Source organism: Malaclemys terrapin, chromosome 1 (assembly GCF_027887155.1).
Source record: "Malaclemys terrapin pileata isolate rMalTer1 chromosome 1, rMalTer1.hap1, whole genome shotgun sequence".
Taxonomy (NCBI): domain Eukaryota; kingdom Metazoa; phylum Chordata; order Testudines; family Emydidae; genus Malaclemys; species Malaclemys terrapin.
Genome location: NC_071505.1, coordinates 178739436 through 178766487, shown reverse-complemented (window position 1 = coordinate 178766487; position 27052 = coordinate 178739436). Strand labels below are relative to the sequence as shown.

General features: G+C 37.6%; 1 long non-coding RNA gene across 6 annotated transcripts in view; it reads right to left on the bottom strand.

Annotated features, from left to right (window-relative positions):
• The window catches only part of LOC128847700 (uncharacterized), a 394963-nt gene that overhangs the window by 22543 nt on the left and 345368 nt on the right, over window positions 1-27052 (bottom strand). For 5 of the 6 annotated variants that reach the window (XR_008446936.1, XR_008446939.1, XR_008446934.1 and 2 more), the window contains one exon: window positions 22871-22934. This is a non-coding gene — a long non-coding RNA (uncharacterized LOC128847700). Of the gene's footprint in view, window positions 1-11881; window positions 12082-14604; window positions 14765-22870; window positions 22935-24726; window positions 25099-27052 lie in introns of all 6 variants that reach the window. The other variant, XR_008446940.1, reaches the window with a different exon arrangement.

The window sequence follows — 27052 nt, the reverse complement described above, 5'->3', positions numbered from 1 at the left end:
AGCACAACAACTTATCTACTGTGTCTATAATAGAGAAACATTTCCCATCTTGCTCCTTTTCTCTACAAACTAAACAGTCTCAATCTTTCAATCTCTCTTTACAAAAAGGATTTTTCATTTCTCTAATAATTTTATTCACCCACCTCTGAACCCCTGCTTATTTTTGTTATACCCTTCTTGACAAAAGGCTGACCAAAACCGAACAAAGCGTTCAAGGTGAGGGGTGCCATCAACTTATATAATATCGTCATGGCCTTATCACTATCATTTCCCACCTGTTCCTTATGTATCGTAACAGTTAGGTGGTTTGTTTTTGTTGCTTGTTTTTACCACAGCCAAACATTGAGCATATGTTTTCACTGAGTTGTCCACAACAATGATCTCTTTCCTGAACTGCTATAGTTAATTTAGAATCCAGTAAAGTGCATAAGTAGTTCAAACTATTCCTTCCAATGTGCACTACCTTGCATTTATCAACACTGAATTTCATTTGTCATTGTGTTGCCCATTTTTGTAGCTTTGATGGGTCACTTTGATGTTCCTCAGAGTCTTCTTTGGACTTGACTAACATAAATAATTGTGTCATCTGCAAATTTTGCCATCTTACTTCTCACCCCTTTTTCCAGATCATTAATAAACAAATTAAACAACATCTGCCCTAGCATTGGAACCTGGCAGCACCCCATTGTTAACTTTTTGCTCTGATGAAAACTGGCTATTTATTCTTGTTATGTGTTCTGTTTCTTAGCCAGTTTCTAATCCATGAGAGAACATTACCCCTCACCCAGGGATTCCATGGCTTCTTTAATAGTCTCTCATGAGTGATTTTGTAAAAGTCCAAGAAAATTATGTCAGCTGACTCTTTTTCTTGTGTTTTAATAATATGGTTAGTTTTCTATTATGATCATCTCAGTATTTTATAATTCTATTTTAAATTATAGTTTCTCCCCCTTTCCCTTGTCTTGAAGTACGTTTAACTGGTTTAATCCAAAACAGCTTTCAAAAACTAATCACAATATTTGCTACCCTCCAATTCTCCAGAGTAGTGTCTGTACCTTATCCAGATGTGAGCAACAATAGCTGGTCAGAATTTGGCTCAAGTTCTCTATTGCTCTTTCCCAAAAGTAATTTTGCTTTGTGGAAATACTGAACTGGATTATCCCCCTCTTGGAATATAAAGATTCAGAGACCATCCTTGTTACATTAACTCTCCAGATATACCAGAAGCAAAGGAACTTGAAGCAATAATTTTCTAAGCAGCACCAGACTTGAATACACAGAGTATTTAAGTTCAGAGACCTAAACTGAAACCCTAGATCCAAACCCCTCCAAACTTTTCTATTTTTTTGGACTTTGAACTTGCATCCAAATTTCACAGCTGGTCCCATTCACTGTAATGTGCCAAACCAAAAACACCCCAGAACTGTAGGGTACTTGAAATCTAGATCTGAATTTTGCAATTTGAGCTCATTTAGTTCTCACCGCATACTGTGATGAGTTAAAAGAACACTGTCAATATAAAAGCTATGGGTGAGATTCTATTCTGTAAAGCACAGAACTCACTGAGCAGGGAAGAAGAGGGCTAATACGGCTTTACGCCAACTTCGTGCCATCTCCATCTCGCACTGCTCTGCAGGTTTTGGTATAATTTAGATGGCTTTGGGAGGCTTGTCTAAGTTATGGCAGCCTGATCCCAGCTACCCATGGCCACAGTACTGGCTGGAATCTCCTCAGTGGTGCATGCTGCAGCCTTGCCTGTGACATGGCCCTCCTGCCTCTGCAACAGGGATTGATAGGAGGTCCTAAGACGACAGTCTGATGTCTGTCTTCCTCAATTCTAGGGTCAAGACAATTCTCCCCCTGTCAGATCCAGTGCTTTTAGGCCCCTTTACATCACTCTGGCTGCTTTACCAGCATAAAGAGGCCGGAGCAGGGGTGAGAAGAGATCTCATCCTATATGTTGCAGGCAGATACACTTCTTTGCCTACATTACCAATAACTTTATTAAAAGAATTTTTTAAAAATCAATTTTTAAGTCACTATTCATTCTCGTGGTTTGCTTCTTACTGTGGTGTATTGAGGATTGTATTGGAATGGCAAGCTGTCACTTCAAGTGCGGGGCATTTTCTGATCTTGCTTGCAGGCTAGGGGCTCTGTAGTGAAGCATCCGGGGGCAGCAGTCAGTCTGGAAAGAGCCAGCTTAAACAATGGTATGGTGAGTTGTGACTTGCTGCCTTAGGAAGCAGCCTGATTTGTCTCTCTCTGTATTTGGGTTCTTGTGTGTTATCGTTTTAAATTCTAAGAAATAAGCTAGTGTTAAATTGCTACCTTCCAGCAAGAGTATTTATGTTTTTATCTAACTTCTCTGTGTGTATGCTACAAACACGCCGCTTACATTCCTCTTACCATTAACAATGAAAATCAGTGATGTCAGTTTTAGTTTTGTATATGCTCAGTTTTCCTTTCAGAATCTATAGCACTGCAATATTCGGGTTCCACACAATGCTGGTGAATGTTGTTCATGTATTTGAAAACAATTGTTGTTATAGAGTATGGGCGGGGGGGTTCTCCAGAAAATGAACACATTCATATTGCTATTATGGTTTTATTGCACAAAATTAAATTTTAAGTCACATTTAAGTTGTCTGTCTTTAAGTAAAAATAGGTGCTACCTGTAAGTAAAATAGGTATTGCATATGTGCCAATACTTGCAAACCAAAAACCTGTGTTCTAATTTGCATTCCCCTTTTGATTGGGGAGAAGATATTATCTATCTATCTAAATATCTCCCCGATGTTAGGGAGGAACATGCTGGGGGTAAGATGAAGCATCCAAGCTAATTGCTGAAGCCTCTTTGAGGCAGGTATCCAGTGCAGGTGTCCATTACAGAGGGGATAAGGTTCTGAAATAAACAGGAATTGGAAGTGGCCTTAAGGGAAGTCTTACCCTAAAGAAGCTAAGGAACAAGGTTGGAGCACCTAGTGTCTGGTACAGCAAGGAGACAAGTCCTTTCCCCGACCTCTTAAGCCTCATACTAGCTGGGAACAGCTGTGGAGTGGTGGTGGGGTGATGGCAGCCCTCCACCAAGTGGAAATGATTAAGGAAGGAATCATGACCTGCACTGTATGAGTTATTGCCTAATAGTTCCCAGATGAGTTAAGTAATATAGTTGAGGCCTAATCAAACCACATCACTTGTATCTTATCTTTCTTTCTACCTCTCCAGCACAATAGGTGTTGCATATTTGCCAACACTTTCAAACCAAAAATCTGTAGGTTTTAATTTGCGTTCATTTGCATAGATTTACATAAGTTTACATAAACATGTTGTCCATTTGCTGTACTCACACCCACTTTATACCATTATTCCACAACTGCTTTCACTCCATTCTAGTCTTTCCACCCCTTACACTTCCCAGACGAAACTGACTTTGCACTGACATATCAGATTCTCAAATGTTTTCTAAGCACCTTTCTTTTTCTTGAAAAGGATAACCTGGCTTACATTCTCATGAAATTCTTGGGCTTCTTTTCTCATATTGTTATATAGACTTGTATTCATTTCCAAGGAGAGCCTTAGGGTGTTTAATGACTGGTTCCCCCTCTTTTGGTAACTATTTGTATCTTTAAAAGGAACAATAAAGCCCCATGTTGAAGAAGGAACATGTATTAAAGTGTTACATAGCTGTTTTCAAATATTACATTGGTATTTCTTATCTAGTCTGTGTGAGCCAAACTTTACAGTCATTACTCAGCAAAGACTCCCATTTATTTAGTTAGTTTAGTTTATAAAAGATGTTTCTGACTTTAAGGCCAGACTCTTCCAAGCCTTTATATGGATGTGCACTGCAGGGGAAGAGATAAGAAGACAACACAGAGCTTTATCTTCTGGATAAGCACTAAGCAGAATTGCAGTCCCTGAACTCAAGGGAATACAGGGACTTCCCCAGAGCCATATGTAGTGGCGGGAGGGGAGGTAGGCCCAGGCCCACATGCCCATTCTGCACTGGGACCAGAGCAACGGTGGGGAGAAAACCGTACCTCAAAAGTGTGTAATAAAGGCCATGCTGGGGAGCTCCAGGAAGCATTCTGCATCATTGAGGTAGAATACCTCCCATAGCTCCACACTGCTCTTTACTATGGGTTGTGCCTTAAAGTCAACACTTATCTCTAGGATCCAATTCTGACACCCTGACTCAAGCTGAGTAGCTTCTTACTCCTCATGTTGTCCCAGAGAAATCTAAGGGACTACAATAAATACTACTTAGTGCAAGCGTGTCAGGATCAGGACTTTACAGAATGAATAATAATGATTTTTAATGAAAAATATTTTTGTAAAGATAATTTAATTTTTTAAAAAAGATTTTGTATTTACATGTTGCTAATTCTTTATTTTATTCCCACTTTAGTGTTTTAAATTGCTAATGTGGATGTTTTGTTCTGGTTTCTTTATAGTTTCTGAATTGTTTGTAGAATTTTAGATTTTACACAGATGTTTTCCCCCATAAGAAGTGGCATACTTAAAATGTTCATCTATGCTGGAAAAGCTAGACCAGGGCCTCATTAACATCCTTACAGTAAGAACACCACAAATTCAAACACAAATGTAAGGGACAAAAGATGGGCCTTTCAATGTGTCCAGAAGGTTAACAGACGGTGGTGGGTCTGGTGAACCCAGAAAAGAAACTAATTCCAGAGAAGAGCCTCCATGGAAGATGCCCTGCCAATAACCATCTCCTGTTTGTTCCAAAGGAGTTCCAGCTGATCTCAACTGAGTCATCATGGCACAGGGAAAGAGGAAATCTCTCAAACTAAGTCCCAAAACATTTATAAGTTAAAGCCACGACCATGAATTCCAATCAGAAACTGACCGTGGTGTAACTGTGAGGTCAATGGGACATTTGCTTGAATAAGGTCTATAGCAGGGATCGGCAACCTTCGGCATAGCGTAGCGGGATGGGGGCAGGTCGCTCCACTTCCCAACGCCCGATGAGTGCAGGGCGGGCCTGACTCCAATCCCTGCTGCAGTCCCCTGGGACACAAGGGACAGGGTTTGGGGGGGCAGGGCTGGGGTGGAACAGAGGTGGGAAGAGGCAGGACAGGGGCGGAGCAGGAGCAGGGCTGAGTGGAAGGGGTGGGGCAGGGGAAGAGGCAGCTTTCCTGGGCCATGCTGTGCGCAGCCCACGAGGGGCCGGCTCAGCCGTCCAGGGGATCGGGCAGGCCGCTGGAGCTGGATGCAGTACGCAGCTGCATAGGGCACCAGGAAATTTGAGGCAATTTGGCACACAGTCGCGTAGTTTGTGTATGGGTAGGGATGGCCCTGGTGACACTGACTTCTAGTATGAGCTTACAAATCACTTAACTTTTCTGAGCCTCTGTTTCACCATATGTATAAAGGGGATAGTGATATTTTCCTGCTGCATAGGGATGTCATTATGTTTGTAATGAACTAAGTGAAAAGTGACAGACATGGATTACAGAGGTGAGATCACATCACAGGATAACACTAGCTGAAACACAGACCTACAAAATTACACTGTGCCGACCAGCTTAGATGCTCCAGAACTCACAGCCTGAACCTATATCCAATGTCTCAAATCAAGTAGTGGAGGCAGGAATGAAAAATATCAAATTCAAACTATAATTTTATTGGAAAAGATATTTTTAAAAAACCCTTATTAAATACCCAATGGATAAGTGTCAGAAATTAAAATATTATTTGACCTTACTAAACAACAATTTCTCTTTGAACATGAGTCTTCAAAATTAGTAAAAGTGTTAAGTAACTGTATTTAAAAAGAGAAAGGCTAAAGATTTGTTCTTTAGGTATGATGCATCTGGAGTTTTCACAAGTATGAATGCCCCTTTTGAAGTTTTGGTTGGCTTTGTTGGAAAGAACTAATGCTTTTGAATCTCAGCTTGCTCATGTGTGTTCCTAATTGTTCTTTGCTGCTATAGAGGTGTATTTGAAATGTCTTACCGTTGTTACATCTTATGTCTACAGATACATCACCCAGCACACTCTTGTTTTACTAAGTGTCACACTCTTGTTTTACTAAGTGTTACTGATATCTCTTTGAAATGAAATCTTAATGTATGTGATGGTGAATAGCTGTTCCTTTCTTTCACTCACAGATTATAGTAATTTTTCAGTGGATGTCACTGAACAGTAGCAAAATGAAAGCTGATATATCCCCAGATATTAGATTTTATCTGAAAAATAATCAAAGTTAGCTGAAACCAAGAGTCCAAATAGCTAGTCTCCAAAGAACATTATTTGATAGAAAATTATGTGAACGATTTGTATGATGTTTTCTGTGTTACTGAAAGTTGACAGTTATAGTAGTCACCTTTTCTGCCCATGATTCTTTGTTGATTAGTGTCCTAACAATTAGCTATTGGGGTTGTATAGTTTCAGATAAGTACTAATTATTACCATTTACTGGGTAATGCTATTCCAAAAATGGTAAGGCAGTCACAGTTTTATAAAAATTAAGACTGAAAGTGGTCCACAGGGTTATGTAGTCAACAGTTGCAGGTCAGTTTCCATAGTGTAATACCATCCCCAGTGGTATATTGTCTGCTCTTGCCTTGACTACCTCTAATGATGGCAATAACACAACTTTTCTTGGCAGGTTGTAACAATAATTAGAAAAGAAAAACAATTATAAAATTTTACTCATTTAAAGTTAAGTATTTCCTCTATAAAACTTTTAAAATTTTTAGCCTCCACTTCTGCATCCTTATACTGCCCACACAATTTCATCATTATTGTAGACTGTACACATTTCCCTCACCTTGTTTTAAAGAGCATAAGTGAAACTCTTGCCTCACTGAAGTTAATGGCAAAACTCCTGTTAACTTAAGTGGGGCCAGGATTCACTCCATGTTTTCTAAATCCTTTGCCCTGCTGTTCTTTGGATTTATGTAAAGACATGGTTACTATCCAAAGGCTTCCACTAATGACCTAATGGGAGTTCCAGAGGTATATGGAGGCAGCATTGGGCATTAAGCTATTTCTGGTCACAGAGTCATAGGAAGCATGTCAAAAAGTAGAGGTAAAACAATGACCAGATTTGCTCTGTGTTACAAATATGCAGTAAATTACATGACTCTTGAGACATCTAACCATCGACTAAAAAAGAAGCAAACAAAAACAAAGCCTTTCATGTTAAGGCTGTAGCCACCTCTACTTTTATACTGTATCAGGCCCTAAGAAATCAAGGTGAGCTAAAGCAGTGCATATAAAGAGACCAAAGCAGATACAGGAAGAAATCCCCATTGAAATCAATGGCAAAACTCCTATGGACCCCAGTGAGGCCAGGATTTCACCCCAGGCTCTAATTCAGCAAGGTACTTAAGCACGTGTCTAACATAAACACATGTTGTCTCATTTAGTTCAGTGACACAACTCAAAAGTCTAAAGTTAGGCACATGCTTAAATATTTTCTTGAATTGGGGCCCACAGAGGAGAAGCAGCTATTAAAAAATAAGCATTTGGCAACTCTTAACTACAAAGTTATCACTGACATCTCCGACTCCAAGTATAGTGATAAACTGTGATATCCCAGATACCTCCCCCTGTGGTTACTGCTGGCAAAGGATGACTTCTAATGGTGACTGAGCCTGAATTTTATTTAAATATATTTTAATTTACTCTATTAAAGATATGAACATATTTCTCCTAAAAGCTATAGTAGGGAAATTTTTATCTTTTATTTTTTAATAGCCAGGTATTATATATGCTTGGCTTCTGCACACATTTGAGATGCAAGCCTGAGACCAGAGAATTTGCTTGTATTGGGCATGGAGTTTTGTGACTAAGAAAAACAAGAAATTATTATTAAAAAAGAAGTGCCTAATCTATTTCAGGTGTTTTACATGTGTTAATGAAAACAAAGGGTGGATTAATGAGCAGTTATTTTTGTTAACTAATTTTGTCATAAAGGTAAAAATTAAATGTTACTTTTAAGCAGAAGTTCCAAAACCTGTGATTGTATAGTTTTGATTTTCATTAAACAGTTGTTCAGAAACAAGTTCTAGATCAAAATAAAGTTTCTCCGTCTGCACTGAAATGAGGAAAGGAAAATTTAGTCTCCAGGCAAAACTGAGCCCTGCTGTGAGTAATTAAGTCAATGGAGTTATAAGGAGTCTGAATTTGGCCCTGTTAGGAAAAATAATTGTTTCAATTAGAACTAGCTTTCGAAGCAGTGGTCATGAATAGATTCTCTCACTTCTCACTAATATGATACTACAAGTAATGTAAATGTATGGAGTTGTATTGGATTTGGGTAACCAAGCAGAAAGAAGGAAACCTCAGTGATGTAGGATCAAGTCTTAAAAATGTAAACAGTGCATCTGGGGCTTTATGTTTTCAGAGATTCACTTTATAAAATACAAGATTGTGGATTTATATGTGTATCTGAGCTTTAACACAGTTCTATCAAATTCAAACCAGAAGAGAAACAGCTGATTATGGTTAGAGTACATTGTAGAGTTTTCTAACTCAGATTCACAAATACAGTAAAATAGATCACATGTTGCAGATATCTGCAGATAATTTAGCATCTGTCTACTAAATTGATAATTATGTTTTAAAAGAATGAATACACATTTTAATGTTTATTTTCCCCTTCAAAGTTGGCTGCAGATATGAAGAAGCTCATTTTAATCTAATGTTTTCCCTTGTCTGCAATAAGAGCCAGAGGGTGCCTTGCTGGTGCTTGAAGATCATTTTAAGACAAATTTATACCACATATAAATGGCTGTTTAAGGGCAAGTCTACACTAGAGCTCTACATCGGCACAGCTGCACCGCTGTAGCATGTCTGGTGAAGCTGTGCTAGGCCGGTGGGAGACAGCTCTGCCATCGACATAACTACTCCACCTCCTCAAGAGGCGGAAGCTGTGTCAGCAGGAGAGCATCTCTCACCAACGTAGCACCAGTGTGGACAGTGCTTAGGTCAGTGTAACTTACATCGCTCAGGGGCGTCTTTCTCACACCCCTGAATGACGTAAGTTACGTTGACTTAAACGGTAGTGTACACCAGCCCTAAATGTTCTTTTCTCATACAATTCTACTTTCTGACAATATTTTAGTAGTATATTTCTTTATATAATTATTTTAATGATTCCGATATTAAATGTATGCAAAAATGCAATTTTATAAACTGGAATACTGAAAGCGATGTCCATGTATAATATAGTTATGTGTATATTGACTGGCTTTCTTTTCAAATGGACTTTTTAAAACTCCACTTTGACATTTGGGCTACTGAACTCAATGCCTGAAATAGCTGACGTTAAGATCTAGATATCGTCCAGTATATTTATTGCTGTATTAACACAGTTCATACTCTCCAGATGGTTTTAATAGGAAAATCTGAACCATTGATAATCATTTTTTTTAATCAGCTGAAGACTTACAATAGCAAAGAATTGTAGGGATTGAACAAATTTAGTGACATGTAGGGAGAATTAATGAGATAGCTCATTAATGGAATAATTTATTACCTTCCTAGTCTAGCAGCCTGTCTCTGGAAGTGATCGGTATTTGGTGGCATAACTCTCCCATAAGGAACGTAATTGTAAAAATTATCAGAAGGAGGAAGTTCTTCTTGAGCCCAGCAACTATCCAGTTTATGTTGGGAACCAGGAGGATTACTAGTCCTAGTGCAACTACAAATACCATTCTTTTTCATACAATTGTTGAATGTTTTTGAATTTTACCCAGGGTTTCCTTCAATGCTATTTTATGGTAGTGAGTTTTACAGATTAGTTATACATCACACAACATTTGGTAGTTTCTTATCCTTTTTAATTCAGGCTTTTAATTTTGGATTCCTGCTACTTCCTGTTAAGTATGGAAATTCAGTTAAGGCACAGTTATGGCTCCCAACAACCTAAACTTTGCCTTGTAGTGAAACTATACAATAACTATAGGACTATGATTGTGGCATTTTATTGTTTGTGGTCCTATATCAGATTAATCGGATTTTTAAAGACACATGAGATTCCCCCCACCCCCCAAATTGTGTCAGTACAGGGTAGAATTAAGTATATTTGGATGCCCCTATTGCGTATTTCCATATTTTAACATATTTGGATTTCTTTTAAGTTTATCCTTAATTCTTCATAATTATTGCTTTTAGGATTGCAACATTGCTGTACTGTATGTTACCCTAAATCACTATTATGTAGTTTCAACAGTAACTCAATTTTAATGTCATTTTTATCTGTGTCTTTCCTTAAAAAAAGACTAAAATAAGAAACCTGAAGAGAGTCATTGCCATGTGACATTTTAAATTATTTGAAGATGCCAAGTTTTGACTTTTAATCATTTTTATTTTAACTTCTATGGATAGAGTCGCTGGTAAATTTTGGCTACTTTATGCCACTCTGGAGCTGCACAGAGCAACCAGAGTACACTGGAGAGTTAAGGTACTTTGTTTCATCAGAACAGTGCAAAGCAGCCAAAGTGTACATCCCAGTTCCCCTCCCACCGTCTTCCAAACTTCTCTTGCCCCTTGCACCTCCCTGTATTCCTCTGCACCAACACTCCAGCTTCCCCCCTCCTCCTTGCACCCCCTACACATTCCCATGCACAAATACACCAGAGCCCCCTCCGTTATGCACCCCCTACACACCTTTGTATACACCCACTTCAATTTACCTTCCTCCTTTCTCTTCTAACCTTTCTCCTAATTCCCTTGATCAGGCATGCACCGGTTTCCTTTTCCCTTTGGTCTTTCTCTTTTCTCCACTCAGACGCGGTGCGGGGAGAGGGGAGGAGTTTGCAGGGGCTATAGCCCCCCCCAAAATTTGCCTTAGCCTCCCTTGTAGCCAAAGGTCAAACGTTACACAGAAGTAAGGGGGTATGGTATTGTCTCCCTTACTTCTCTGCTGCTGCTGGCGGTGGCACTGCCTGCGGAGCTGGGCAGCCAGAAAGCGGTGGCTGATGGCCGGGCACGAAGCTCTGAAGGCAGCACCGCCACTAGCAGCGGCACAGAACTGCAGAAGGGTGGCGTAACCACAAGATGAATAGCAATTTTCTGTCTAGCCCCCTTCTGCCCAGCCCCGCCCCCCTGGAAAAGGCTGGTGCCATTATTTTTCATAACTGAAAATTCATCTGTTTACAGAGGCTGGTGCATAAAATATTTTCTGTATGCTGCCAGGAGGCTGACAGAAACACTGAGGAGCCATTGAAAATCCTAGTTGAAAATCACCAAAAATGTTATCTTTTATCCAATCTATTGTAAATGTAAGTTAAACAAATGTTACTGCAAGAATCAATAGTTATAAATAAAGAAAAAATTAAATGGTACATTACCCAAAGAGAGAGAACTGACCAAAAATACCAAAGATATTTTCACTAGACCTGTAGTGAGTCATTGTTGAAAGAAGAGTTCAGGCACAGATAAATTCAAGGCACAATCCATAAAACTGGAAGTCAGCCTTACCAACATGTTACATAATAAGGAACGTCATTAAACTAGTGTCACCTACAGAAATGAAAACTCTATACAGTAGTGAAATAGCCAGCTTCTCCTAATTTAAAGGGCATCCTCATGACAAAGCTACACCTGTTCACACTGAAAGATACGGCACTGTTTGCTTATGATTACCTGGGCCTTCTGTTAGCATGGATCCCCATGCCATTGGCCTACTGACTGGAATGACCCCAGATAGGCCCAGGGGCAGTGCTGGGACCTTAAACGTATCTCCTTATATCGCTAAAACATCTTGTATGTCTGCATAACTATATAACTAATAAATAATAACGTAGCTAGACAAATACATTTTACATATAATTCGAATATTTTCAGCCAAATATTAATCGTGATTTCTGAGCTTTCCTCACTATGAGCAAAAACTTGCCCTTACCTTGAAGGCCTGCCTAGGGCAGGGGGGGGTAGAGTGATTCTAATCCTTTCTGGCACAAGAGCCATCCCAGCAGCTGCAGCATAGAGTGTTTCAAGAGAGCCCACTGAAACCTGGTGCTGACTGTTCCTCACAGCAGAAGCCTGCATGTGCCACTGACATCAACATGCTTGGACGCAGGACAGGGGACAAGGCAAAAGCTCCTTCAAGGAAGGATCCAGAATTCATCATGTGAGGAAGAAGAGAAAGATCCTTACTCACCAGCCCCCTTTGCGCACTTGCACAGCACACAGCAGAGTTTGGGCCTCTATTACATGTACATGTATTATTTTTGTTTATATGGTCACTATGTATCTGGAAATAATAAGAGCTTTCATTTGACAAACTCTTCAAATTACGTCATCAGCTGCAGAGCCCAGTGCTCAGCTGCTCATTTCCTTCATGCTCCTTTTGCCAATATTCTTATTTTTCACATTTGCACAATGTCCACAAACTACAGCACCAGTATACAATAGTAGCACCAATTGTACAATAGTAGAAAAGTTAGGACAATGTTTTCAAAGGTGAGTGCCTGAAGTTAGGCATGTCCTGTAAATCCATAATTAGACACTTAAATAATAAATGCCTGATGTTTAGAAGTACTGAGCAGCTGCAGCAGCACAGAGCAGTCCATATGCATCAAACTGAAAATCAGGCCACTTATTTATGAACCGAAGGGGAAAATTTTCAAATGTGACTACATGACTTAGGAGCCTAAGTCTCATTGTCAATAGTGCTGAGGAGCTTAAGCCTTATTGTAAGTCAATGGGACTTAGGTTCCTAAGACGTTTCTGAAAACAAGATTTAAAGGCTTTTACATTTTTTACCCTAAACAGGAATTTAGGTGCCAACTTTGTTACTTATTTGTTACTCGTTTAAAAAAAAATTGGCCCTGGTTTTCATTAGAAATGTCAATAATGGTAACAATAAAACTTGTAAATAATAAGATATTTAGACTAGAAGCCAAATAATTTCAGCAAAACAGCAATCTTCTAGTACATTGTAATGAGGCATATTAATGAAATCCTTTACCAATATAGGATTCAGTTTATTAATAAAAATTGCATCCTGAAGCCTGCCCATAATACCAAATCTAACGCCTAGTGCTTTAGAATACTTGCCTCAGAAAATGTATATAAACCATCAGGCTCAAGAAATCAGAAATGGAATCAGAATCTTAATGCATACAGGTCATTGCTAATTAAATGTGGCCTGGATTGGTAGAGGCCAAACATTTTCACAACCTGGTAGACATTCAATGACATATAGGAGGTGCCATTGGTCACAATCTAGTTCCTCGGGACAACACTCTACATCACAGAAGGACACCCTCAGAACTGGCACAAGTTAACACAGCCACTGTTGGAAGTCACATCAGGGGATTCAAAGACTTAGGGTGAGATTCACTTCACTTGCATAAAGCCCAAGGATTCGAGCCCTGCAAAGGTAAAAGTGGTCAGAGAGGTGAATCCACCCTCCAGTCAGGATAAACATGAGTGGTACTTCATATGGGCTAAAATAGTGGCCACATTCCTCAAAGCCAGTTGCGTAGAGTAATGAAAACCCTGGATTACCCTCACAGGGGTCTGTTTCCATGGCATACAAGGGGCGAATGGGCATTCCTGTGCATCTGCTCAGCTGATCAGCCTCATGAGAATGTGCAGACCCTTGAACCAGCCCTGAATGCACATGGAGTTTTAGCTACTTTCACCCCAAAGAGGTAGTTAGGTAAAGAGAAGGTGAAAGCATATTTTTAGGAAGCATCAGAAAGATTAGATTTTTTTTAAATAAAGAAAAATATAGATAAGCAAGCTCCTCCACAACACCAAAGTTTAATGACTGTAGCAGATAAGGTATTTCTAAGGGTTCTATTGACTCTCCTCTCAGATCTACACAGTGCATATCACTGCAAAGTGAAATACATACAATACATTTCAAGGACTATCAATCACCTATTTTCAAAGCTGTGGATCTGTCTAGAAACTAGAAAGGCAGGTCTATGCATGGGCAAACCTCAGAAGGCTCAGAATCCAAGAACATAGTTTGAAATCTGTCCACCTATATGAAACCCAAGTTTTCAGGCTCTGTGTAGGAGGAATTACGTAGTGGTTAAAGATGTCATATCTGCTCATTGAATCCAAGATTAGGGTGTCATACAGCCCTGTCGCAAGACTGCTGTTCCAGTCTATTGGCTGGAAGAGCAGACACAACCCCTCCATGCCGGTTGTGTTCAGGTTTGGTTTGGTTAAGCACCTGTCTCCCTGTGCACCTGTGGCCAGGACACTTTCCTCCCTCTCCTTCCATCGTCTCCCATTGCACTCCTTGACTGTGGGGAAACCCCAAACCTTTGCAAAACCCAAATCTGTCTTATCTGTGCTACTCTGCAGTCTCTGGAGGCTTTGTCACTATCAAAATTGTCATGAGCAAGTGAAGGAGTAAGAATGGAGCAACAGGGAAATAAATTCAAACATGTGCACCAGAGACAAGCAGAAGATCATATGAGAGAAACGAATGGTTATATGAGGGTATGTATTTCCTAGATAAGCATAAGGCCAACACGGAAAACAAAAGCTCAAGTGGTTTGGCTGAGAGATTCAAAATGCACAGATCAGGGCAGTAACTGGTAAATGGCAATAGAATATATGTGTATATATTAAGAAAATAATAAAATACAGAATGACTCTCACCCAACTGTGGGACAAAAGCAGGTAGCAGACAAGACTGTCTGAACTCTGGTGCAGGCAGTCTGGGACACAGTGTGCTGTGGTTGACTCTGCATCATCTTCCTGATGCTCCTGGTGTGCTGGCCAGCTTGCTTGAACATGCCAGAAACATTTGCGCTCAGGCCTGTCCACCACACCCAGCACCAAAAAGAAAAGTCATCAGATCAGGTTCCCAAGCAGTGTGATTCAGGTGAGAATTCCATCTCCAAAGGAAGTTGGGGCCAGGGCATTAAAGACAGCGGGCACTCCATCTGTGTTATTATGGCACTGAACATGGGGTCTTAAATGACCACATGGTATAGACATATGGCCAACATCGCATAGGTCCAAGTTAAATATTAATCACATGAATTTGAAGACTGGACACAACTAATTCTGAATATACATATCTATCTAAAAAGAGAGAACTCTACACAGTGTATGCTGTGCTGCTCTTAGAGAAGACAAGAATACACCTATTTTTCCCAAGTATTTTCTCCTCCTATCCCAACCCACACATATACGGATATGAATTAATGTTTCTTTGAAAGTTTCATATGCGAGATCTACCGCAGAAATACAAGGCTCTTCCCTACGTGTGCGTGTTACAAGAACAAACCAATAATACAAAAGAGGGGGTGGAGGAAAGGAAATACTGCACCAAATGTAACTGAAATTGCCACATAAATTGCAATTAAACCATTAGCAATGAAATATAGCTGAAAGCCCCAGCAACCATGTACAAAGTTAAACACAGCCAAAAAAATCACTTGGATGTAAAGATTTTTACTAGGTGAGAAAAGACCAAGCTGAAATAAGTTTAATTCTGGTGGGAGATATAATACACATTAGCTTTTTGCATTTACTCATCTAATAAAAGTAATAGTCATGTCTAAAGAGACCCTTTCAGACAGATTAGGCCCAAAATTTTAGTTTTATTAAAAATAACTAATAGAGGAAATTGTATTGGAGACCACCCTGATTGGGTAACAAGTTGTCATGTGAAACCATGCTAAAATAACACAAAAAATGTCAAATGCAATTTTGCTCCCCGTTTATCTGATAAGCAACCTATTGTAGGTCTCCTGAATGGTCACAAAGAAAAGTTTCACAGGCTGATAAATGCTGTTAGTGGATTTCTCCCTTTTAAAAATGTCAATGAAAACATTTTTTTGGTTTGGGTTTAAACATTCCCTTACATTCGCAACCCAAAGACTGCTGCCTTGAGCTAGTTCCTGACAAGAGAAAGTGAAAGAGACTAAAAACCACAGTAAAATTGACCCGTTTATTTTCATTTGTCCAAGTTAAATGAAAATCAACAGAAACTATGAAAAGATAATTAGTTTTTAAAATTTCTTTCAGTTTTGATAATCTAAGGGATTATATCTAACGTGGATTTGAAAATATGTCACTTAAAACTATACGAAGCCAGATTCACCGATATGCTCCAGCTGCTTTGTATTGTTTTGGCAATGCAAAGTAGCTATAAACCTGGCTTAACCAGTCAGTTAAACTGGGTTGAGGGCTGCTATGTTTCACTGGAATGTCTCAAAGCATCCACACTGTATCTGGCCCATGATTTTTAACCCCAAAGTGTCCTTTCTGTATACGTTTTCTTTGGATTTGTACCTTGCTATTCTCCTTAGTTTACTCAAATGAACTGATTTATATGCAAGCAGGATTTAGCATGGGTGCCACCCGAAAAATTTGTATCCATACTTTGAACACCCAAAAAGTTTGTGGGTTTGGAACCAGGTTATGGTTTATGCTAATCTCCACAAAGGAATCTGTAGAATTGACAAGCACATTTGGCTGGTCAGCGTCTCTGCAATAACACATACAGAAATGTTGGAATATTTCTTTCCATGGGCCAGACCCTATGAGGTACTGAACACCCATAACTCCCAGAGAAATCAATGGGAGTTCAAGATGTCCATAACCTTAAACCCAATCCTGCAACTCTTACACATGTGAATATTCCCTATGCACACAGGCAGTATAAGTGAAGACAAAGTACTGAAACTACTTGAAATCCATGGGCCTACTTTAGAAAAGATTACTTATGTGAATAAATATTGCCAGTTTTGTCCTATATTTGAAAACATTCATGATAATCTATGTTATAGGGGTGCGTTTATTTCCTAAAGCAGAAAACAACACAGCAACACAATGCTAATTACTGCTTGATCAATTGGTATTCTGGCATCCTAGTAATCATCTTTAAAGGTCAAGAATGCCATGTTTTGCAAAAAACAGACCATATATCTTATGGCTTCAAAATGAAACTAAAGAATATAGCCTGTTCCATCCAGCTGTACTTAATAGATTCCTTTCTTTTTGTTTTTCATTCTCTGCTTTCATCTGCTTCAAAATTAATTGACTTTCCCATAAATTTGTGCACATAACTTGATAACTCTTGAAACAACATATTATACATTGCAAAGTAAAAACATTTTAATTAAAGTTAATGATGACACAAGGAAAATTTGCATGGCAACCTATAAACTATACTGGATAGAATTATAATTATATCATGCATTTAAAAGACCAAAGAAACGTTCCCACAGTTTCTGTACCAGTCATTTCTACTTGGTTTCAGATCAGAATAAACAATCCTCCTTATTTTGTAAAATTAATATAAAATATTGCTTTGTTGGCAGAAAATAGCAGTGACGTCTCTTTCCAAAGGAATTAAACTACAAAAAAGAAAATAAAAACAAAAGAAGACAATGTACTGGTGATGACTGGGGCGACTTTTAATCCAAGGAGGACAATAAACCTTTTTGTCTAGATTGGGAGTGGCCCTCGCTCAGCCCCCTGGGTGAGCAACACATTTCCCACACTCGCTTAGCTGCAGCTCACTGTCTGATGTCCCCCCCCGGCTTGGGGCAACTCCACACCATCCCCTAATCAAGGTTGTCTCTCAAAAGCCATAATATAGCTCTTAAACTTTCCAGACACCTATCATGCAAGTACAATTTCCTAATCTCCTTGCTACAGCTATTAATTAGCAAGAGTAAATTCAATTAAAATAAAAAAAAAATAGAAAAAATGTGTTTCCCTTCCTCCCACACCTTGCAGAGCAAGGGGAGGAAAGTAAAAAGGAAAGATCTGAATTTCCCCCTGTATCATGCTTGGCCACTTAAGGCCAGCAATCTCTTGTATGAGAACTTGCAGGTTAGGAGTCTGCCAGACTCTTTTACTTGTTTCCCACTGCAACATGGGGAATTTAAGATTGCTGATCGGAGGGGAGCTCTTTCATGCTTCTCCACTGGAGACCTTTAGACTATCCATTCTCCCACCCTGTTCATAATGGCAGGTGGGGTGAGGTAGGGTTCTTGTTCCTACTAATACATTCAGGAAGCACCTCAAAAAAAAGAGAGTCTACAGCAGGTTGCTTGTTTGATCTGACCTTTGTCAAAGTGTTAGGATGGCAGGAATTCTTTGTAGTAATTGTGGTTCTGAGCCATAACAAACACAAGTACAAAGCTAGCAACGAATGGACAACGCTATGCCATGTTAGCATGGTGGGAAAGGCTTTGCAATCATACACAGATTCAAGACATGCCTCCTATCAGCCCAATTTTCTTCCCCAACGGAGATTCCAGCTTGAGGGTCAAATTTCATTGGTTTGTGATTCCTGTTTTGTCCCCAAGGATCTGGGGCCTGTACAGGCAGTACATTGAAATTGGACATATTCTCTTTTCATTTCTGAATGGATGCTGGGAACTTTATTACGTGGTTAAAAATTCCCACTAATGAAAGCTCTGGCCTTCTCTTATAGTAGAACTGAATGGGTTTTATTTCCTGCCCTTGATTTAGGGTGATAGCAGCAAAACATTTTCACGTCTTTTGTAAAACACAATATATAAATGGTCACATATTTAAATAATCTCAGAGAAGGACCTATTTAATGCTAATTTCCGAAAAAAAGGTAGTCTACTGGACATAATATAACGACCAAAATAGAACAATACCCATTTTATACAAAGCTTTGTTATTTGCTAGAAAGACGGCATTAGAGGTCTCACTGCTGAAAAAATACAATGTGCTTCTTATTAGTAATACTATGATTTACAGAATTTCATCACCTTTACCCTTCTCATCAGCAAGGCCTTGTCTACATGGAAAAGTTGTACCAATTTAATTAAATTGGTTTAGAAACTGATTTAGTTAAATCAGTGCAATCCCTTGTGTGGAATTCTTATTTTGGTTTAAGAGTGCCTTGTATCAATTGATCAATAAATATAATGCCTCTTTAAACCTTACAAGGCCTAAATGTGATAGTCCTTGGATTATTTTATCTATTTGATGAAATGTCTGTCAAAAGTATTCATATACATAATGTAAAATGATTCTTTTTAGGGCCATGGTAGACAGAAGGGAAAGTACATCATAAGAATATTTAACATAGGACATAAAAATCAAATAGTCCCTGATTTATACACATCCATCTACCTGTTTTGCTTGAAAAGTGATTAACTGCCCTAGGTCAAAGTATTTTTCTCTCCACTAAACTCTATCATCATTTTTTTTTTCAAAGGCAGGTGACTTGCACTCAAGGAACACAAGTTCTCTACAGGGCAAGCCCTAGTATCTGCACTAATCTCTGCAAAGGGAGCAGGAGCAGCTGGAACCATGGCCACACCTGTCCCTGCTGGGCTGGCTGCAGAAATGAGCACATACTGCACCCTCTTTAAGATGCTTGCTGGAGCTCTGGAAGATATAGGCAGGGTCTCTTTCATCTCCTGATGGGCTATGGCTGTATGCCAGAATTAAATCTTAAAAATCTAAAGTTTAGTATGGAGACTAAGTTTTGAGTTTGATTATGAACAAATGGGGTCTGGTAGTCCCTATTGTTAACTTCTGCCATCATCATTAGCACAAGTTCACTCAGATGGCAATCTGTATCTAGGAGAGACCTGGGACGGACTGAAATAACAAGGTTATTACAGATCAGGATTCAGGTACATTGATAGAACTATGGGAGGACCCAGAACTAGAATGCTTGGGGTGCTGCAAGTCAATACTGAGGTTCTTGGGCAGAGCTTTGTCTGAAATCTAACAATGGGAGAGTAGGAGTGCTCCAGGTTAGAACTGAGGTGACAATGTAGGACAATGTATGCATAAGAAAGGATATCACATTCCCACACAAAGCTCAGCACTAAACAATAATACTATGTATCTACCTAAGCAGCGAGATGCAATATTTATTCCAAAGAGTCATAAGGAGAAATATTTTTTAAATAGTTTGTTTCTGTACAGTAGCAGAATATCAACAAATTTCAACTATTTAGAATGAGCTAATCCTAGAGAAAATTAGTACCATATTTAATACTTGATATTTTATCAATCTGTAAATTAAAATCAAGTTTTAAAGCCTTGTTGTTAATGGAATTAAAGCACCATCACTCTTTCTAAGTGTCTGTAGCGTGTAGTCACAGTCCATTAGGAGAACATGTTAGCATTGTTCATAACAGGATGTGAATGAAATAATCATGTAATCAGGACTATTTCAACATCAATAAAGCTTTAGAGTGATTATTCTGTATAGCCGTAACACAATACCTTTTTGCACAGTTTCCCTGATCAGATTAAAATGATGATGAATTCCTCGATGGCCCAAGTGTGCTCCAAGGAAAGCTAGAAGGTTGTACAGTTAACTCCCAGGGTGTAACTCTAAACCATACAACCTACTACCTCAACCCGGATGCACACAGCTTCCAACGATGACCATAAAGTCTTCTTCACATCTTCAGCATCTCTTTCAAATATGGCAGCCACATATCTATGTGCTCCCTACTGGGTGGATTTTGAAAATGTTAAATATAGTTAACTCTATTTTCAGTCATGTTCCATTTTTAACATTATAATGAAAATATATATTTGTCTATTTTGAGGGCACTGCTAGCAATCTGTTTCATCCAGTTCTTTTCTTTTTAAGAAAAAACTTGCGAATCCAACTATATTTCTAAAAGAACTCACTGTGGTCTCTTAGTGTCTTGTAAAATAAAAATCAAGTAGACATCCAAATTTAGTTATTTCCTTTGACCACATGGTATTTGAATTTAACATTGTGTAATGTTATGTATTTATTTAAAACTAGTATACTCTACCCTTGCTCTGTGAAAAATATTTAAGTTCCTTAAATATGAGTATAGATTTTTAATCTGATTTTAAGACAAGTGTGCTTTAAAAAAATCAAATCGAACAAAATGATTCAATACACTAAATAAGGCACATGAGAACAAAAGCATAACAGAAATAAAAGTTTAACAAAAAAGTCCAAAATCCACTTTTACTTGAAGCAATCACTTAGACATCTGATTTTCAAATATCATCAAGTAGCTTGTCATGTAATCTTTTGCCAGATCACCAGAGTGACACAGACCCATAGAAGCGAGCTTGTGCAGTATACTTTACCACAAGATCGGATCTACGGGTTTATGCCAATTGGCACCATCAGCTAACATCTCACATTTTAAATGAAATGTGGAATACTTATGGAATAACTTGTGAAGCATTTATAATTATGATAATCAAAGAGTACAATATTTAAATCAACTGTAAAAATATATCATCCAATGATTGGCATTTAGAAAATAACTTTGCTACTTTTTTAAAAAAGAGAAAAAAACAAAAAAAAAACCCCTACAATATTTGACAGATTTACTGTCTAATCTTTTTATCCATAATCAGAGTAAACATTATTTTTCATAAACTTTGCAACATTGGTGCATCCAAAATTCGCTGTGACTTCCATAGGAGTTTTGCATGCCCAAAGAATGCAGGATTAGGTCCCATAATTTGATGTGAAATAATATGAACAATATATGTTTGGCTTCTATGCTTGAATATGAAATGTACTACTAACCAAGAATTAAAATCAACCCACTGTATCTGAAAATCCATCATGTATGAGAGCTGGGCTCCAACATATAACACTACAAAGACTGGTTAGAGATTTCATCATATTACAATGCTTACAGAACTTGATTATTAAGCAAAGCATATAAAAATCAAACCCCAGAAATTCCAAACAATATTGCTTCCTGGTAAAACGTCAGGATTAATTCATAAACCAAATTTCCCCTTATTTTCACTGACCCAAATTATGGTGCCTTATCCAAAAGGCCCTTTGTAGAAATATTCAGTAACTCAACAGGTGAGACAGACAGACACATTTTTATAATCTATATATTTTACATGAATGTAATTTCATCTCAATATTTTAAAGATCAATATATGATAAATGAGTGTAATTCTAAAACAGCATAACTACAAATGTATTTTTAAAATATGGGCAGCAGAGGTGCACCTGTTAAAATAACTTCTGTAGAGATGATTTGGTTTTAGCAGGTTGTTGAAAATGTGCAGCTGAAAATCTGTATCTGAACTAGATTTCAATATCCGCCTTAAATTATAGGCCCAACTCTGTAGTCTTTAATCTGGCAGAACTTTCATTTAAGAGAGTGAGAGTGCTGCAAGCATAGGGATACTGGATCAGGCCCATACTCTGTTCAGTATCTGGAAAATTGCAGCAAATACTTCTAGTTTGATAATGACAACAATAATCTAATGCCTGTGAATGACCATTGTGTTTTTGAATAATTTAGTGGATTAAATTTTAGAACATCTACGATATGTTACTTGTTTTTTTGTAATTGTTTAAACAAATTATTTTCCAGAAATGTATGTTTTAAACTTGCTATGATTTTATGTACATGTGCACATTCAAGAGTAATAAAACTTTATACATGCTTTCTGCTGAGGCCAAAGGGTTAACATATCTTGTCCTAAAAGCCAATCCCTATGCCTAGAATATTTATATCATCAAAAGCATGGATACTGACTGCTTACATCTCTTACTGATTGATTCTAATGGATGCTATAGGAAAGTACTTTTCAGATATTTCCATTTCTAGGAATGACGGAGAGGTATTTAACATTTCATTAAAAAAACACACACATTGGTCACTACATTTCAAATATATTGTAAAAGATCTAAATTATATATTGATTTTTCAGTTTAGTCTAAAGCTGCATAGAAAAAAGTATAAACGTAACCAGTAGTGCACTATTCCCAACAGAAAACAATCAAAGAAAAAAGTTTAATAGATATCTGTACATTAGTATTTTCAGTGTTCAGCTTTGATTATTTATATATACACATGTATAAACTATATATATATATATATATAAACTATTTATCTTATATATGTAAAAATGTTTAAGAAGATCACTTTATTACCTTCAGTGATTTCTGGTATAACCAACTTCTTCATTTTTCATTTCTGTTTTAATTTTTCCTTGCACTAAAACAAGAAAACGATTAAGAAAGAAATAATGAGAAGGTCTATTCTGTGAAAGTATTTTTAGAACATGAAATATGTAAAAGGATAGCAACCATAATTTTAAAGATCTAAAACCAACGCCCCTCTGAAGGCCACTGGCAAAATATGCAGTGAGCCATACACACTTAGGCAAAGTGACTGTGTCATTTGTATTTTTCTTTTTTTTTTTCCTAATTTTTAAAATTGTATTAACAATTCCAAAAATAGAAGCACACACTTGCTAGAAAATAAAAAAGGTTTGCTTAAAGGTGCTTATCTGATTTTAATTTAGCATGGAACTTAATATAAAATATTGGAGAAAGTTAAGTTCTATTACACTTACAATAATTTTTAAAAGATACTTTTGGAAAACCTCAGAAAAATATATAATTTGATTGCTATGCTTTAATTTACAATAGAATTATGTTCTTTTAAGAAAATGCAAGAATAGATTTTCCACTATACGAATATGCATTATTGACATATGTAGTTATTTTTATGCAAGTATTGGTGAGAAATCACAATAAATTTGTTCTTTTTAATGTAGGTGCATAGAGCTATATCTTTCCTATACATATATGATCTCAATTTAGTAATTTCCCACAATTCACTGCAAAGCAACAAAAATATAAAGTAGCACAATTCAGCAGGTAGTCTTAGAGCAGCTATCCAACTGGCAATCTATAAATTGTGAAATACATGTTTAAACTTCACTAAATATATTTTGTAAAGCCATAAGATGGTTATAAAGTTTGTATAAGAAAAGAAACAAAAAATTACAGTTTTTTAAAATAAGAAAATCGAAGTTTTCAATGAAAGCACATTTTATGTCTCAAAGTATTTTCTGTCCTGGGAGTTATAACTTTTTAATATCGGATTCAAAAGAATAGACAAAGACTGAAATAATTCATACTGAAAATATATAAAAAATATTGATTTGGACAACACTTTCATTGTTTGCCAGGTAAAATGAATTTTATTACAAATTGTTTCAGTTGCCTAGCAATTTATTTCCAAAGACAGACAAAATGATTAAGAAACAATTGATCTGCTGACACAGCACTGTGCTTTAAGCTTACAGTAACTTTGTATGCACTTCTCACAAAAATATTGAATGGGTATCTTAAGCACTGTTTCAACTATTCATGGACAAGTGCTGATTTACCAAACATCCTAAAATAGGCACTGTTACTAGCAGCAAACCAGGCTTGCTGCATGAAACTTCAAATAATGTGCCTTTTATTCCTGTGCTTATTACACTGAATTCTTTGTACTGGATTTAAACACAAATTGTAAGATTGTATGTGAACCAACTCAATCATAACTTTGCTCTAATATACTGCTTACAAGAGTGATCTTCTCCTACAGCTTTAACTTTTTCCACCACCCCCACTCCTCTCTTTAGGAATTGAAAGCATGAGTCACACTATATAAAAAAAGAATGGACTTTCCGTAGCAACCAGCTCCAAATACCCATTTTCTTACAGATAACCAAAGCTTATACTGAATACATATAACCATTAAAATCTTTGAGTAACTTCAGTGCTTAGCTAAGATAAAATGTGCCAACTACTTATTTATATAGTTTTCCTGTTTGTTTACTTTTCTATTTTTAGCAGTATTAGATCAAACACAGTGAAACAAAAAGTTAGTAAAAAAAAAAAAAAAAAAGGTGTGATTGGTTGACTACAGTAAATTTAATACACAAGGACTCAGTTTCAAAATAACATGTTTAAAAAGGAAAAAAAGAAAAGAAAAGAAAAATAAGCTATACCTGAAATGAAAGGTACGTTTTCACCCACTGCCAAATATTGCTATTTAAGCAATAATAAAATAAAATTCAGATTTTTTTGGTAAATAAAAGAAACAATCGCTTAGGCTCATTTAGTTATATTGTTTTAAGAAGCTCTAACACATCCTGATGTCTCTGTAGTTAAACATGCCAGATTTTTTTTTTTTTTTTTGAAGCAGGAGATTCACATTTTTTCCATCACTCTTGTATCTAGGACAAACTCAGATTTGTTTCTTCTTAGGCTCCTGTTATTTCTCGGAATAGGACCAGGATGCCTGTCTTCTTTTTCGTTCTTCTCGGAATTCCAAGCACAAAGCACTGCGCAAAAGCTGCACCAATCCTTGTTGCAAGTGCCTGCACAGTGATAGAGGTGGAAGAGATCAGAAAATTCATCTAGCCCCTGTGCTGATTTTATAAATGGGGATTGCACAAATCTGCCGAAGCAAAGGGGTGAAAAGGCAGGGTGCCAGTTTGCTACATTATGCTGCAATGATCTCATGTTCAGTGCTGTCGCCCCGTTTGCCCAGTTCAAATGCCTGTTCATTAAACAGTAAGAACTTTTATTCTTCAGACAGTCAAAAAGATTGTTATAAACCACAGTTCAGCAATAAAAAAAAATAGAACCTATAGTTTTAAAATTCTATGAAGTCTAAATATTCTGTATATACATCTATCTATCTATCTCTCTATATATTTTTTCCTAGTTAGAGATAAGCAGCAGAGTTTATCAGGCGTGAAAGGGACAGCCTCCTGGTGGTGTGCCAAAAAAGCCAGAATAAAGGCAAAGTTGTGCTTCAAAGCTCAATCGCTTGCTGAGTCTGGCTAAAGTCAAGTATTAAGATCCACCATTTTCTGAGCCATGTAAGAAAAGAGGAAAAAAGTCAGAACGGGTACTGCTTTCCAAGTCTCCGTTGGCACCATCACAAAATCTCAGCCGTAAGGTCACATGATTCTCTGCCAAATGTGGAGTGCATTCCCATAAACCATTCTGCTGATACTGCGAAGGCAGCTATTGTCTAGTTTATACCCAAAGTTCAGCCCACTCTTCATTGAATTAGCTGAAAAACGCATCACCTTTGGGGGTTGGGAGCCATGGAAACGTCTACCTGGCAGGCTGCCCACTTTTTCTGCCCATCAACCAGAGATGGAATTGTGCTGCCTAATGTAATGATGACTAGGAATGTGAAGAGTCGTCCAAAGTGAATCTGATTCTTGCGAAGCCTGCTTCATTTGCACAGCAAACTCTGGCTTCTTGTCGTAAAAAAAAAAAAAAAAGCCTTTCTACTAAATGTAGCAATTAAAGGTCTAGTAAACATGCCTACTCTGCAACTTTACTTTATAACACACCCAAATGGTTCCCAAACTAAAAGAGTTAGTAGAATGCAAAGTTTTCTGATTTAAAGCAGCACACTCCCCCCCACCCCAAATTAAAGCAACATTCCCTGGATATTTTTTTTTCCTGAAGATATAAAACACAGTATAGAGTAGATCTCACAGCTCTTCTTCCCCCCCCCCCCTTTATTACTTCCTGATTTTATCTAACACAAATTATATATGTGCACAGCAATATCCCCGAGTAACAGTGGGGATTCAATATTGCTGCAATCTTCCTCAAAGCAGTCTCCCGAGGCAGCTAGCTGTATTTCCAACAGCATGAATACCTTCACCTTAGCCCTGTTAGCTTCACTACTGACTAGGACAGCTGGTGTGCAAGTTTGCAGACCCACACATTTGAGAACTGCACTGTCCCCTTTCCTAAATACAGATCAGATTGATAAAAAATACAAGGTATGAAATAGACAAGCATTTGATATAGTTCCCCAGCTTCAAATCTATAATTTCTACTCTGCCCATCTATTGTTCTAATGTAAAATGTCACAAGACTGCCAAATAAAAATGCCAACAATGATACACTTCTACAGGACATAAAATAGGCTAGTCAAGAGAACTTATCTGGAGTTCAATGTTGTGAACAAACTAAAAGGAATCAAATCAATTCTCCTACCTCAGTTTCAGGAATTGCTGCAATATAAATGTTAAAATATAGTAACGTCCATAGTTTCTACATTAATAAAAAGGAGGTGGGGACGAACCTCCAAACTTACTATTAATAATTAATATTTGTACATAGCACCATAGTTGTGCCTGGCACTTTACATAATAAGCAAAGGCAGGATCCCTGCCCGAAAGAGCTTATAATCTAAACTGATTAGGACATGGCAGGGCAATGGGGGAGGTAGCAGACAAGGAACAGGGAGAGGGAAAACACAGTAAGGTAATGGGTTTGTAAGGATGCTAGGGTATTATC